The following is a 14,250-nucleotide window of genomic DNA, read 5'->3' on the forward strand; positions in this document are numbered from 1 at the left end:
GGAGGCACCGGAGAAGCGGAGGCACCGGAGAAGCGGAGGCACTGGGGAAGCAGAGACACTGGAGAAGCAGAGACACTGGAGAAGCGGAGGCATCGGAGAAGCGGAGGCACCGGGGAAGCGGAGGCAATGGGGAAGCAGAGGCACTGGAGAAGCGGAGGCACTGGGGAAGCAGAGGCACTGGAGAAGCAGAGGCACCGGAGGCACCTTAGAAGCAGAGGCACCGGAGGCACCGGAGAAGCTGAGGCACCGGGGAAGCGGAGGCACCGGGGAAGCGGAGGCACCGGGGAAGCGGAGGCACCGGAGAAGCGGAGGCACCGGGGAAGCGGAGGCACCGGGGAAGCGGAGGCACTGGGGAAGCGGAGGCACTGGAAAAGCAGAGACACTGGAGAAGCGGAGGCATCGGAGAAGCAGACGCACCGGAGAAGTGGAGGCACCGGGGAAGCGGAGGCACCGGGGAAGCGGAGGCACCGGGGAAGCGGAGGCAATGGGGAAGCAGAGGCACTGGAGAAGCGGAGGCACTGGGGAAGCGGAGGCACTGGAGAAGCAGAGGCACCGGAGAAGCGGAGGCACCGGAGAAGCAGAGGCACCGGAGGCACCGGAGAAGCTGAGGCACCGGGGAAGCGGAGGCACCGGAGAAGCAGAGGCACCGGAGGCACCGGAGAAGCTGAGGCACCGGGGAAGCGGAGGCACTGGGGAAGCAGAGGCACCGGAGGCACCGGAGAAGCTGAGGCACCGGAGGCACCGGAGAAGCTGAGGCACCGGGGAAGCGGAGGCACCGGGGAAGCGGAGGCACCGGAGAAGCAGACGCACCGGGGAAGCGGAGGCACTGGGGAAGCGGAGGCACTAGGGAAGCGGAGGCACCGGAGAAGCGGAGGCACCGAAGAAGCAGAGGCACCGGAGAAGCAGAGGCACCGGGGAAGCAGAGGCACCGGGGAAGCAGAGGCACCGGAGAAGCAGAGGCACCGGGGAAGCGGAGGCATTGGAGAAGCAGAGGCACAGGGGAAGCAGAGGCACCGGGGAAGCGGAGGCACTGGGGAAGTGGAGGCATTGGAGAAGCAGAGGCACAGGGGAAGCGGAGGCACCGGAGAAGCGGAGGCACCGGAGAAGCGGAGACATTGGGGAAGCGGAGGCACCGGAGAAGCGGAGGCACTGGAGAAGCGGAGGCAATGGGGAAGCGGAGGCACTGGGGAAGCGGAGGCACCGGGGAAGCGGAGGCACTGGGGAAGCGGAGGCATCGGAGAAGCGGAGGCATCGGAGAAGCGGAGGCACCGGAGGAGCGGAGGCATCGGAGAAGCGAAGGCACTGGGGAAGCAGAGGCACCGGGAAAGCGGAGGCACCGGAGAAGCAAAGCAGAGTAATGCGTAATATAGAAAATCAGATGCGGGCACGGAGCGTAATAAGACGCCTGACAAGGGCAAAGGATAATGGATGGGCAGAGGAGGAGCGCTACGGACAGATGCATGGACGAGGCAAGTGGTGGAAGAGAAAATGAATAACAAAGACGAAGGCGGAAAAAAAAAATCATCAGCTGAAGAGGGAAAATGTGTTCTCCAGGATCGGTGCTGTCAGGCTGCTCTGATTAACGCTCGCAGCCGTCTGCAGGCCTCCTGCACCCCTCCCTGCACCCCTCCCTGCTGGCTTCCTGACGGAGGCGGGGCCTGCCGAAAGGTTACATTTGCACAATGTGCCTCTGGAAAAGCTTGCCAAGGGGAGGGATGGGGAAGCGAAAGGAGGGGGCAAGCGGAGCAGGGAGAGCCAAACCATTCTGCAGTGTCTGTGTAATGGAAAAAACCCTCTGGGGACAGAAAAAATATCAAGTTACACTCAATGAAGAGCGCGAGGGGGGGGCGTGCGCCTGCTCCGCGCAAGAGCTCTTTCAAAAGAAAACCGGGGTTTGATGTGAGCGAATTGTTCTGTCTCGACATTTCTTATACCGGGGGTGCGAAAAAGAAAAAAAAACAAGACGAGGACAGATCTGATCATTATTCCTCTTGTTTCTCCCGTTAACCGCTCGCCCCGCTGATGACAGCCCTATACGTATAATTCATTTACACATTTCCATCCAGTCGCTTCCGAAGAGCTCGGCTAATTGTTCAGCCCGAGGCGCTTATGAAGAAGTGTGAAAATGGGTAGAGAGGATTCGTACGCGGGGTTACATGAAATATAGATGGCTACGTAGGGTGTCGGGAGAGTTGGGAAAGTGTGAGGCAGGCGGCAGTCACTTATTAACTTTCTCTAGTTGATGGTCTACCGGGCTTACCAGCTGTATCGTGCACATGAGGTATCGAGAGGACTCATGAAAGTGGGGGAGAGGCAGCGAGGTGTCACAAAGACTCATGGAAGTGGGGGAGAGGCAGCAAGGAATCACGAAGACTCATGGAAGTGAGGGAGAGTCAACAAGGAATCACAAAGACTCATGGAAGTGGGGGAGAGGCAGCGAGGTGTCACAAAGACTCATGGAAGTGGGGGAGAGGCAGCAAGGTATCACAAAGACTCATGGAAGTGAGGGAGAGTCAACGAGGAATCACGAAGACTCATGAAAGTGGGGGAGAGGCAGCGAGGAATCACGAAGACTCATGAAAGTGGGGGAGAGGCAGCGAGGAATCACGAAGACTCATGAAAGTGGGGGAGAGGCAGCGAGGTGTCACAAAGACTCATGGAAGTGGGGGAGAGGCAGCGAGGAATCACGAAGACTCATGGAAGTGGGGGAGAGTCAACGAGGAATCACGAAGACTCATGGAAGTGAGGGAGAGTCAACGAGAAATCACAAAGACTCATGGAAGTGAGGGAGAGTCAACGAGGTATCACGAAGACTCATGGAAGTGGGGGAGAGGCAGCAAGGTATCACAAAGACTCATGGAAGTGGGGGAGAGGCAGCGAGGTATCACAAAGACTCATGGAAGTGGGGGAGAGTCAACGAGAAATCACGAAGACTCATGGAAGTGGGGGAGAGTCAACAAGGTATCACGAAGACTCATGGAAGTGGGGGAGAGGCAGCAAGGTATCACAAAGACTCATGGAAGTGGGGGAGAGGCAGCGAGGTATCACAAAGACTCATGGAAGTGGGGGATAGTCAACGAGGTGTCACAAAGACTCATGGAAGTGGGGGAGAGGCAGCAAGGTGTCACAAAGACTCATGGAAGTGGGTGAGAGGCAGCAAGGTGTCACAATGACTCATGAAAGTGGGGGAGAGTCAACGAGGTGTCACAATGACTCATGAAAGTGGGGGAGAGGCAGCGAGGTGTCACAAACACTCATGGAAGTGGGGGAGAGTCAACGAGGAATCACAAACACTCATGGAAGTGGGGGAGAGGCAGCAAGGTATCACAAAGACTCATGGAAGTGAGGGAGAGTCAACGAGGAATCACAAAGACTCATGTAAGTGGGGGAGACTCTGAGGTATCACAAAGACTCATAGAAGTGGGGGAGACTCTGAGGTATCACAAAGACTCATGGAAGTGCGGGAGAGGCAGCGAGGTATCACAAAGACTCATGGAAGTGCGGGAGAGTCAGCAAGGTATCACAAAGACTCATGGGTGTGGGGGAGAGGCAGCGAGGTGTCACAAAGAATCATGGAAGTGGGGGAGAGTCAACAAGGAATCACAAAGATCCATGGAAGTGGGGAAGAGTCAACAAGGAATCACAAAGACTCATGGAAGTGAGGGAGATTCAAGACTTATGGAAATGGGGGGATTCAGTGAGGTATCACAAAGACTCATGAAAGTGGGGAGAGGCAGCGAGGTATCACAAAGACTCATGGAAGTGGGGGAGAGTCAACGAGGAATCACAAACAATCATGAAAGCATGGGAGAGGCAGCGAGATATCACAAAGACTCATGGAAGTGGGGGAGAGGCAGCGAGGTATCATAAAGACTCATGGAAGTGGGGGAGAGGCAGCGAGGTATCACAAAGACTCATGGAAGTGGGGGAGAGGCAGCAAGGTATCGCAAAGACTCATGGAAGTGGGGGAGACTCTGAGGTGTCACAAAGACTCATGGAAGTGGGGGAGAGGCAGCAAGGTGTCACAAAGACTCATAGAAGTGGGGGAGAGGCAGCAAGGTGTCACAAAGACAAAATGGAAGTGAGGGAGAGTCAACGAGGAATCACAAAGACTCATAGAAGTGGGGGAGAGGCAGCGAGGTATCACAAAGACTCATGGAAGTGGAGGAGAGTCAACGAGGAATCAAAAAGACTCATGGAAGTGGTGAGAGGCAGCGAGGTATCACAAAGACTCATGGAAGTGGGGTAGAGTCAACGAGGAATCACAAAGACTCATGAAAGTGGGGGAGAGTCAACGAGGTATCACAAAGACTCATGGAAGTGGGGGAGAGGCAGCGAGGTATCACAAAGACTCATGGAAGTGGGGGAGACTCTGAGGTATCACAAAGACTCATAGAAGTGGGGGAGACTCTGAGGTATCACAAAGACTCATAGAAGTGGGGGAGAGGCAGCGAGGTGTCACAAAGACTCATGGAAGTGGGGGAGAGTCAACAAGGAATCACAAAGACTCATGAAAGTGGGGTAGAGTCAACGAGGAATCACAAAGACTCATGAAAGTGGGGGAGAGTCAACGAGGAATCAAAAAGACTCATGGAAGTGGTGAGAGGCAGCGAGGTATCACAAAGACTCATGGAAGTGGGGTAGAGTCAACGAGGAATCACAAAGACTCATGAAAGTGGGGGAGAGTCAACGAGGTATCACAAAGACTCATGGAAGTGGGGGAGAGGCAGCGAGGTATCACAAAGACTCATGGAAGTGGGGGAGAGTCAACGAGGAATCACAAACAATCATGAAAGCATGGGAGAGTCAGTGAGGTATCACAAAGACTCATGAAAGTGGGGGAGAAGCAGCGAGGTATCACAAAGACTCATAGAAGTGGGGAGAGTCAACAAGGAATCACAAAGACTCATGGAAGTCGGTAAGATTCAAGACTTATGGAAATGGGGGGATTCAGTGAGGTATCACAAAGACTCATGAAAGTGGGGGAGAGGCAGCGAGGTGTCACAAAGACTCATGGAAGTGGGGGAGAGTCAACAAGGAATCACAAAGACTCATGAAAGTGGGGTAGAGTCAACGAGGAATCACAAAGACTCATGAAAGTGGGGGAGTGTCAACGAGGAATCAAAAAGACTCATGGAAGTGGTGAGAGGCAGCGAGGTATCACAAAGACTCATGGAAGTGGGGTAGAGTCAACGAGGAATCACAAAGACTCATGAAAGTGGGGGAGAGTCAACGAGGAATCACAAACAATCATGAAAGCATGGGAGAGTCAGTGAGGTATCACAAAGACTCATGAAAGTGGGGGAGAAGCAGGGAGGTATCACAAAGACTCATAGAAGTGGGGAGAGTCAACAAGGTATCACAAAGACTCATGGAAGTGGGGGAGAGTCAACGAGGAATCACAAACAATCATGAAAGCATGGGAGAGTCAGTGAGGTATCACAAAGACTCATGAAAGTGGGGGAGAAGCAGCGAGGTATCACAAAGACTCATAGAAGTGGGGAGAGTCAACAAGTTATCACAAAGACTCATGGAAGTGGGGGAGAGTCAATGAGGTATCACAAAGACTCATAAAAGTGGGGGAGAGTCAATGAGGAATCACAAAGATTTATGGGAGTGGGGAAGAGTCAACAAGGAATCGCAAAGACTCATGAAAGTGGAAGAGTGTCATCAAGGAATCACAAAGGCTCATGAAAGTGGGAGAGAGTCAGTGTGGTATCATAAAGACTCATAGAAGAGGGGGAGAGTCAACAAGGTATCACAAAGACTCATGGAAGTGGGGGACAGTGAGCGAGGTATCACAAAAACCCATGGAAGTGGGGTAGAGTGAGCAAGGTATCACAAAGACTCATGGAAGTGTGGGAGAGTCAGTGAGGTATCACAAAGACAGATGAAAGTGGGGCAGAATCAACGAGGAATCACAAAGACTCATGAAAGTGGGGGAGAGTCCATGAGATATTACGAGGACTCATGCAAGTGGGGAAGAGTTCTCAAGGTTTTACAAGGACTTTTGAAAGTGAGGAAGAGTCAACAAGGTATCACAAAGACTCATGGAAGTGTGGGAGAGTCAGTGAGGTATCATGAGGACTCTTGAAAGTTGTGAAGAGTCAACAAGACATCACAAAGACCCATGAAACTAGGGGACAGTCCATGAGGTATCACGAGAACCCATGCAAGTGGGGGAGAGTCAACAATGTATCTATCACAAGGACGCATGAAACTGGGGGAGAGTCCATAAGGTATCACAAGAAGTTATGTAAGTGGGGGAGAGTCAACGAGGAATCACAAAACATCATGAAAGTAGGGGAGAGTCCATGAGATATCATTAGGATGTAAGTGGTGAAGATTCCACGAGTATCACAAACCCTCATGGAAGTGGGGGAGAGTGAGTGAGGTATCACAAAGACTCATGGAAGTGGGGGAGAGTCAGTAGGCATCATAAAGACTCATGGAAGTGATGGAGAGTCAACAAGGAATCACAAAGACTCAAAAAAGGTGGGGAGAGTCAACGAGGAATCCCAAAAACTCATGCAAGTGGGGGAGAGTGAGTGAGGTATCATAAAGACTCATGAAAGTGGGGGAGAGACAATGAGGAATCACAAATACTTGTGGAAGTGGGGGAGAGTCAGTGAGGTATCACAAAGACTCTTGAAAGTGGGGGTGAGTCAACAAAATATCACAAAGACTCGTAAAACTGGGGGACAGTCCATGAGGTATCACAAAGACACATGCAAGTGGGGTAGAGTCAACGAGGTATCTATCACAAGACGTATGAAGGTGGGGGAGAGTCCATGAGGTATCACGAGAAATCATGCAAGTGAGGGCGTCAACAAGGTATCTATCACAAGAAAGCATGAATGTGGTGGAGTGTCCACAAAGTATCATGAGGACTAATGAAGGTGGGGGAGAGTCCACGAGGTATCATGACGACTCATGAAAGTGAAGGAAAATCCACAAAATATCACAAGGATGCATGAAAGTGGGGGAAAGTCCACAAAGTATCATGAGGACTCATGAAGGTGAGGGAGAGTCCATAATATATCACGAAGACTCATGAAAGCGGGGGAGAGTCAACAAGGTATCACTAGGACCCATGAAAGGGAGGGATAGTTCACGAAATGTTACTAGAACTCATGAACGTGGGGGAGAGTCCTCAAGATATCAGGACTCTCTAAAGTGGGGAAACACTCAACAAGGTATCACAAGGAGTGGAGGAGAGTCCAAGATGTATCATGAGGACTCATGCAAGTAGGGGTGAGTCCATGATATACCACAAGGACTCATTAAAGTGGTGGAGAGTCCACAAGGTATCACGAGTACTCACTAAAGTTTGGGAGAGTTAACATGAGGTATCACAAGGGCTTATGAAAATGGGGAGAATTGCTCTTTGACTTCTTATATGCCTAAAATGCACAATTAGGTAGTGAGGACTGTGAGTGTCATGGATTCAAGCTCCAGTTCAGCCTGCGAATGATCCACCATGGATTTGATTTTACTGGGAGGTTTGTATCTCAAGCACCTTTGTGGTTAGCAGGGTTAAATTACCATTACTCACTCCTTCCCAAAAGATTGGGGAAAAACAGTGCTTTGTATGGAAAATGGACCTCACATGGCGACACTTGGCCCACCAGGACCATGAATGAAAACTATTCCATAGGACAGTCATTTTCATTGTATGTCACAAACAGTAGGGTTTAGTGGGGGAAAGAGCAAGTCGTATGGCCAACGGGCTTCAGATGGGACACTCAGCTAACAATGCCAACCAGGACCATGAATGAAGAATATCTCATAAGAAAGGACAACATCTGCCAGGAGTTTGTATGTTCTCCCCGTGTTTGTGTGGGTTTCCTCCGGGGTCTCCGGTTTCCTCCCGCACCCCAGTGACACATGGCTATGGAATGTAGATTGTGACCCTCAATGGGGACAGTGATAGAGATGTCTGTACAATACCATGGAATATGCTGGTGCTATATAAGTAAACAAAAAAAATAGTGGCCATTTTACAGTGAGTTATTTATCAGGCACAGGTTAGGGTTGGTCAGGTTCATGAATTACCCCTCCTACCCTCAAGGAGAGATTGTAAGGGGGGAAAAAGGGGATTTATTTGGACAATAGGCCTCACATCTCAACATTTGACTAACAATGGCCTCCAGGACCATGAATAAGACTATCTCCTTCTGGGACAATCATTATACTGTGAAAGTTTCACATTGCGGTTACACCTTTGTGATCAGTTCCTTACATTACCCCTAAAGGTTCCCGCAGGAGACATTCTTGATTTGTATGGAGGATGGGCCTCACATATAAACAGTTGCCCACTAGGGCTGTTAATGGAGGCTATCTCATAGAAATGTACACTAATCAGCTACTGGATTGTGCTAAAAATGTCCTATAATTGGGTACTTCAGGGAGTCTGTGAGCACAAAATAAGTGCCATATTTTCACCGAAAATAAGACAGTATCTAATATTTTCTGTCCCGAAAAATGTGCTTGTTCTTATTTTCGGGGTAGGTCTTATTTTCTGGGGAAACAAAGCTACATTTACCCCCAAAAAGATGTCAGACCCCCACAGGAGAATCGACCTTACCAGACCCCAGACATGTAGAGTTGGCAAGTGAATGGGCTCTCACATACAGATCTGCATCACTGTCAGGTCCCCCTTTGATCCACAGCAGTCGCTTCCCCTGCCGCTGATCGGGAGCAGTATCACTCGCTCAGAGTTAGCGAGAACAGAGGTATACCGGGACTCGATATGTGTGTGAGAGCGGAATGGCGAGGGACTGACAGGGACGCAGATCTCTGTGGAAGAGCCCATCCACCATCGACAATTGCCAGCTGTAGTTGTTCGGGGTCTGGTGAGTGCAATTTTTTGGGGGGGCTGACTGCTTTCTTTGGGAGCTGTCTTTCTTTGGGACCCTATAATTTTGCATTCTAACATTTTTGGATGTTATTCCCATATTAATCTTTATGTCACGCTAGGTATAGGGAAGTACCAAGCACATGGCGAAAGAGAAGGGAAGGGAAACCCTGTGTCTAGGGAACTGGAAGATGGTGACCCCTGACCAAACCTACTGTTGGTCGCTAGAGTCCCTCACCACCCTAGATAGTTTCTGCACCTATGCCCCGAGCCGGATACCTGACCCTAGGTATCCCTAGTGTTGGGCCCTAAATAGGGAACGGGTGGGATAAACTCTTCGTCAACCCCACTAAACAACTATAGAAAACACGAGGAGGACACACAGAGGGAAAAGCATGATCTAGTTATCCACAGATGACTCAGGTAGAAGTTCAGCATAGATGGAGTTCAAGCCACCTGCTTGCAACCAAGGCTTGAAGGACTTAAAAATATCACCAGCACCAGTCCCAGGAAGGAAGGGGTATTTAAGCACCAAGAGAATGCTGATGATCAGCAGCTGGATCGAAGGCGAGCTACTCCTGGGTCCAAAGGGGAGAGAGCTGAATCTAGCAGGAAAGCCTATTCCAATGAATACTGACAACAGGAACAATGGGAAGTCAGGGAGCGTTCTGTGCAGCCAAACGCTGTGACCTTCTATGGCCAGAAACCACAGGACTATCAGCCATGACACACCCGTGGTAGTCTATGCACCTTTATCTATTAAGATCGATTTGTAATTTTACTTGCCTACTTAGTATTCTACGGGTCATTTAGGCTTTGTCTAGTCTTTCACATAATGAAGACCTGGATATTTGAGGGTATCTAGTGGCATAAAGTCTGATGGCCCCTTTCACCAATTACAAAAGACTGGATAAATCCTTGCTGGCTGGCCCCCAAATTCATGACCCCTACTAGAGTTCACAGAAATTATTTTTTACGATGCTAGGAGTAAACAAGCCTGACCTTAAAATATGGTTGGAGCCTGAAATGTCTCATTTACACTACAAAGTGATCTGAATGTGAGAACATCAATGAAGTCTAGTGGAGCTCCTTGATAAAAGCCCGAAACTTTATGACTTTCTCCTTCCTTACTCCTATATCTCAAAATGCTTACAGACCAAGAACGTCTGGTCAAGCTTCCACTAGGGGTCGTTGGGACTCAGGTAGAGATAGACTCCTGAGTGCACTAATGCAGAGACGCACTAGAGGTCGCTAACAAGGCACGGATGGCCGATCAGCCAAAGTCTATGCCAGGATTACATGTCTGTACAGAAGAGTAATCAAGCCAAAGTCAGACAACAGAGCCGAGGTCAGATGCCAGGAGGACAAGTAAACACTGGAGAGGGAAAAGGAGAAGACATGGAACAGGACCAGAGACAGGAGAACATGGAGGTACAGAGGTCTGGTTGGGCAGGAGGAATGGAGGTCAGGTCGTGCAGGGGGGGCGGAGGTCAGGTGGGCAGGAAAGAGAGAGGTCAGGTCAGGCAGGAGGAATGGACCTGGATAGCAGGACTAGAACAGAGGACAGGAACAGTTGCACGCAGCAGAGCCGGAAATATTACTGGCGGCATTCCGGTGGAGCCCACACCATAATAAAGCGGTGTGAGTCCTGGAACAAGGCACCACTGAGCAAGCCCCTCCCACAAGACTTAACCCCATCGGAGACCTTCTACAGTCATGACACTTGAATCCATGAAGAGGTGACTACGGACCATAGAGGGACCCATGTGGTATTATATGGACCCTTCTGGAAGTTGTGGGATGTTTACCCTCTGGGCCCCTATAAATGTTGCACATGTAGTCAAATTAGCCCTGAATTAATGTGTTTTTTTGCCCATCTGAAAAAGTATAAAATGGCCCAGAGGGCAATAGCCCCACAGTGTCTCCTTTTCAGCCTTCCTCTACATCTATCAACTTTTCATCAATGTTCTTTAGCCTTTTCTTCTGTGTTTTCTCTCCAAATAGTGTGTAAGTGGAAGGAATGAAGAACGCTCCATGTGGAAGACAGATGTCAGCTGCTGATTTAATGGAAACTGAACTGGCCCATTAAAGCACTCATGGTGACCTTGATGTGTCCGAACTGTTTGTTATTCCTTATTCTTAAAGAGTCAATGGTCTCTACATAAAGCCAAATTCAGATGACCGTGTATCACAGTCGGAGGACAGGCTGCGGGTTTTCTGACCTGAACTTGACAGCAGGATAGGCAGATATGAAGCTGTCAAGTTGGGGGTCAGGAGACCCATAGCCAGTCCGTGCATCATAGTCTATACTTGGACCATAGGATAGAAATGTTTTACCACTATCCTCTAGTGCATGTTACAACGTTGGTGCCGACGCTCCTGTGCCGTCATTCCCCAGCTCCCGCAGCCACTGGTCTCTCCTACGGTCCCTGGTCCTCAAATGGGTCTACATCAGCGCCCCCACACTTTGACGGTCTATCACGGCCGGCCCTTCATCCTTCACTGTGCCTGTCCCGTCCTCTCGCTCCTGAGGCCTGCGCATACACATCAGGGCTCTTGGGAGCACGCTTAGGGTGCACTGCTCTCCCTTCTCTTGAAGCCAGCGTGACCTAACACAGACGTGCCTCCTAGCCTTTGGCTTAGAGGCACAGTGTATATAAGGCACCCTACCACATTGGGAGGTGCCTGTTCAATGTGTCCCTGTAGTTAGTTTGCTCAAGCTAGTTTTCAGGTCCCTGTGCTTCTACCCGCACTCCATGTATTTGTGACGCCCTGGCAAAACCAGGTAGTCACAATAGTAGTCCACCCTCCTTGATACCACCAAAACCCCACACCCAGGTACAACACACAGCCATTAAAGCCTAGCCACCCCCTCATGATAATAAGGACACACCAGTGGGCGAGATCAGGTGGATGAGAACGCCCACCTAGGGGTCCTGAGGTGTCAGGGGTGGGAACACATCAGTTTGGAAGTAGAGATCAGTTTGGACAGTTGAACCTGACAGTTAGATCTGAGAGTTGAGTGGAGTTGAAGTTGAAGTCAGACAGAGAAGTGGATTCAGGGGTAGGGGCCCCTAAACTACCCGGCTAGGTGGCAGACAGTGAACAGGGCCACAGGCGACGGAGATCCGGTCGCGGGAGACCTTAAGTGGACCGGGGCAGGGTTGTAGCCCGCCAGTGCCGACAGCGGGAATCCGGTACGGAGGCCGTGAACAGACCGGGTGCCTGGACCCTAGGACGAGGAAGGTTGCATGCCCCTTGTTAATCAACCAGCAGAGGACAAGATTTCAGACCTTGTTCTCTAGAAGCCCAGAGAGTGAAACGGAAGCCCAACGCGGGGGATAGGGTGTCCGTCAGAACCCACAGAAATCCCAAGGGTCAGATTTCGTGGGCCACAGCTCCCAAACATACACAGTACAGGGAGTGGACTTCCCTGTTCCATGTGGAGTCGTCCCACAGAAGAGACAAACACAGAGTGCAGGAGAAAGGGACCCCTGTTTGCTACACCTGGGTGTGGGACCCGAATACACATACCAAAGGCGACCGGCCACCGGCAACTTGGTTTACCACTGGACTTATGTGTGATTACTGAAGTGTGAGGTGTACTCATCCCCGGTCCAACCCGGCACGCCACCTCCAGCAGCCATTACTCCCGTGTACCGACAACGGGCCCCGGTACTACACCTCCCATACCCGTGGAGGGGATCCCATCATGCTGCCCCACTCCATCAGCCCCGGGCGTCCCATCACCAGGCAGCGGCGGTGTCACCATCTCTCACCGCAACCCACGGGTGGAGTCACCGACACATCAAATCCCCTGTAAATATCTCCTTCCGACGGTTGTGAGGATGGACGGCCGTGCGAGCCTGGGTCCGGTCACCACTCGAGCTGCAGCAGCGAACCCGGATCCGAGCGGCCCCAGAAGCGGCAGCGGCCCCCGCCCACAACAACCTAAACCTGGCATCACAAACAGGATTCCTACCCCATCTATAGACTTGGATGACATGCGCCTTCTTTTGAATCGTAGATCGTGATCCGTTGCCAAATTTTGAGCCGCCGCCATCTTGCCCGCCATCTTAGCGCCAAAAACAACAACATCGTCATCTTCTTCCCCGAAAAGGGCGCGAAGTTGAAGCCCCGCCCTCTAAGAACGCGGGCGGAACCCGGTGATTCTCAAAGCAGGAAGTTGAAAAGGACAGTGGGTCCCGCGAGACTACTGTCGAAAACCAAGGGGGAGAGACAGGAAGGATGTCGGCACCTGATGGCGATGGTGGAGCGGTGGCTACCACGGCGGTGCAGGGTGACGAAGAAGCAGCAGGCCCCGCTCCGGTCGCAGGAGCGGTAGAGCCTGCGGTCCCGGCGGTCACCCCAGTGATGTTACCTCCCCGTCCCGTAGTAGCTGCGGCCGCTGAGATGCTACCCGCGGTACCGGCAGTGGAATCCGCGACCTCGGATGAAGGTGACCCACTGGCGGCCTCTGATCCGGATGAACCGATCGGTGAGGACTCGGAATCAGCAGAGTACGAAGAAAGTGATTCAGGTACCAGCACCCCGGAGGCTGCATGGGTCCCTCGATTTGGCGGGAACGGCTACAGGATGTCCTTATCATCACGGGCGCTCCGTACGTTGGAAATGTACGAAGTGGAGGCGAGTCCACTGCAGAAGAGAAGCCCCCATCCGCCGCCATTGATGTGGTGGTGCCAGTTTGCTGGGGCTGTGTTCTGCCTGGGCACTTTTCTGGAGTGTGCCCAGGAGGCACCCAGCCTTAAAGGGACCGGAACCCGAAAGTTACGCTTCAACCTGCACTTTTGTTGAACATCCTCATGTTCCGTGGAGGAGGCCATCTGGATCCCCAGGTGGAGGGTGACAGGACAGTTAATGTTTCAAATACTCGTATTCTTGTTGAACTTCTTCATCCCGCCTGTTGAAGGTGAAGAAGCCATCGGGGTCCGGAGCGGTGTGCCATGTGGAGGTGGTACTGGAGACCCTTGGTGGAGAATGGAGTAGGTAGCGGATTCCGGCTACCCTTCTTCAGTTGTCTGATGTTTTCCCCCATTTAAAGTTAACAATGGACCATGACTTCAGGACTGGCGAAGCCACCCAAAAACTTTTTTGGGCCTTGTAAATAACCCCCATCTACCTTCTTGTTACCCCACTACCAGGACTGTAACGCACTGGAGAGGTTGGTTGGAGGAAGGGCCTGCGGTAGAGTTGGCCGAGGCCCAGTTACCAGAAAAACCGGTGGCTAACCTCCAGGCCAAGGGTTCCAGACCGTGGAACTCTTGGAGTGGACTGGCGGCTAACGGACTTTCACCCGGACATTCTGGACACCCACAGGAACTTGGGGCGGTGTCACACCTGTGACTAGCGGTGGCACAGAGGGTGGGTTCAGG

This window comes from Anomaloglossus baeobatrachus, chromosome 9, assembly GCF_048569485.1.
Source record: "Anomaloglossus baeobatrachus isolate aAnoBae1 chromosome 9, aAnoBae1.hap1, whole genome shotgun sequence".
NCBI lineage: Eukaryota > Metazoa > Chordata > Amphibia > Anura > Aromobatidae > Anomaloglossus > Anomaloglossus baeobatrachus.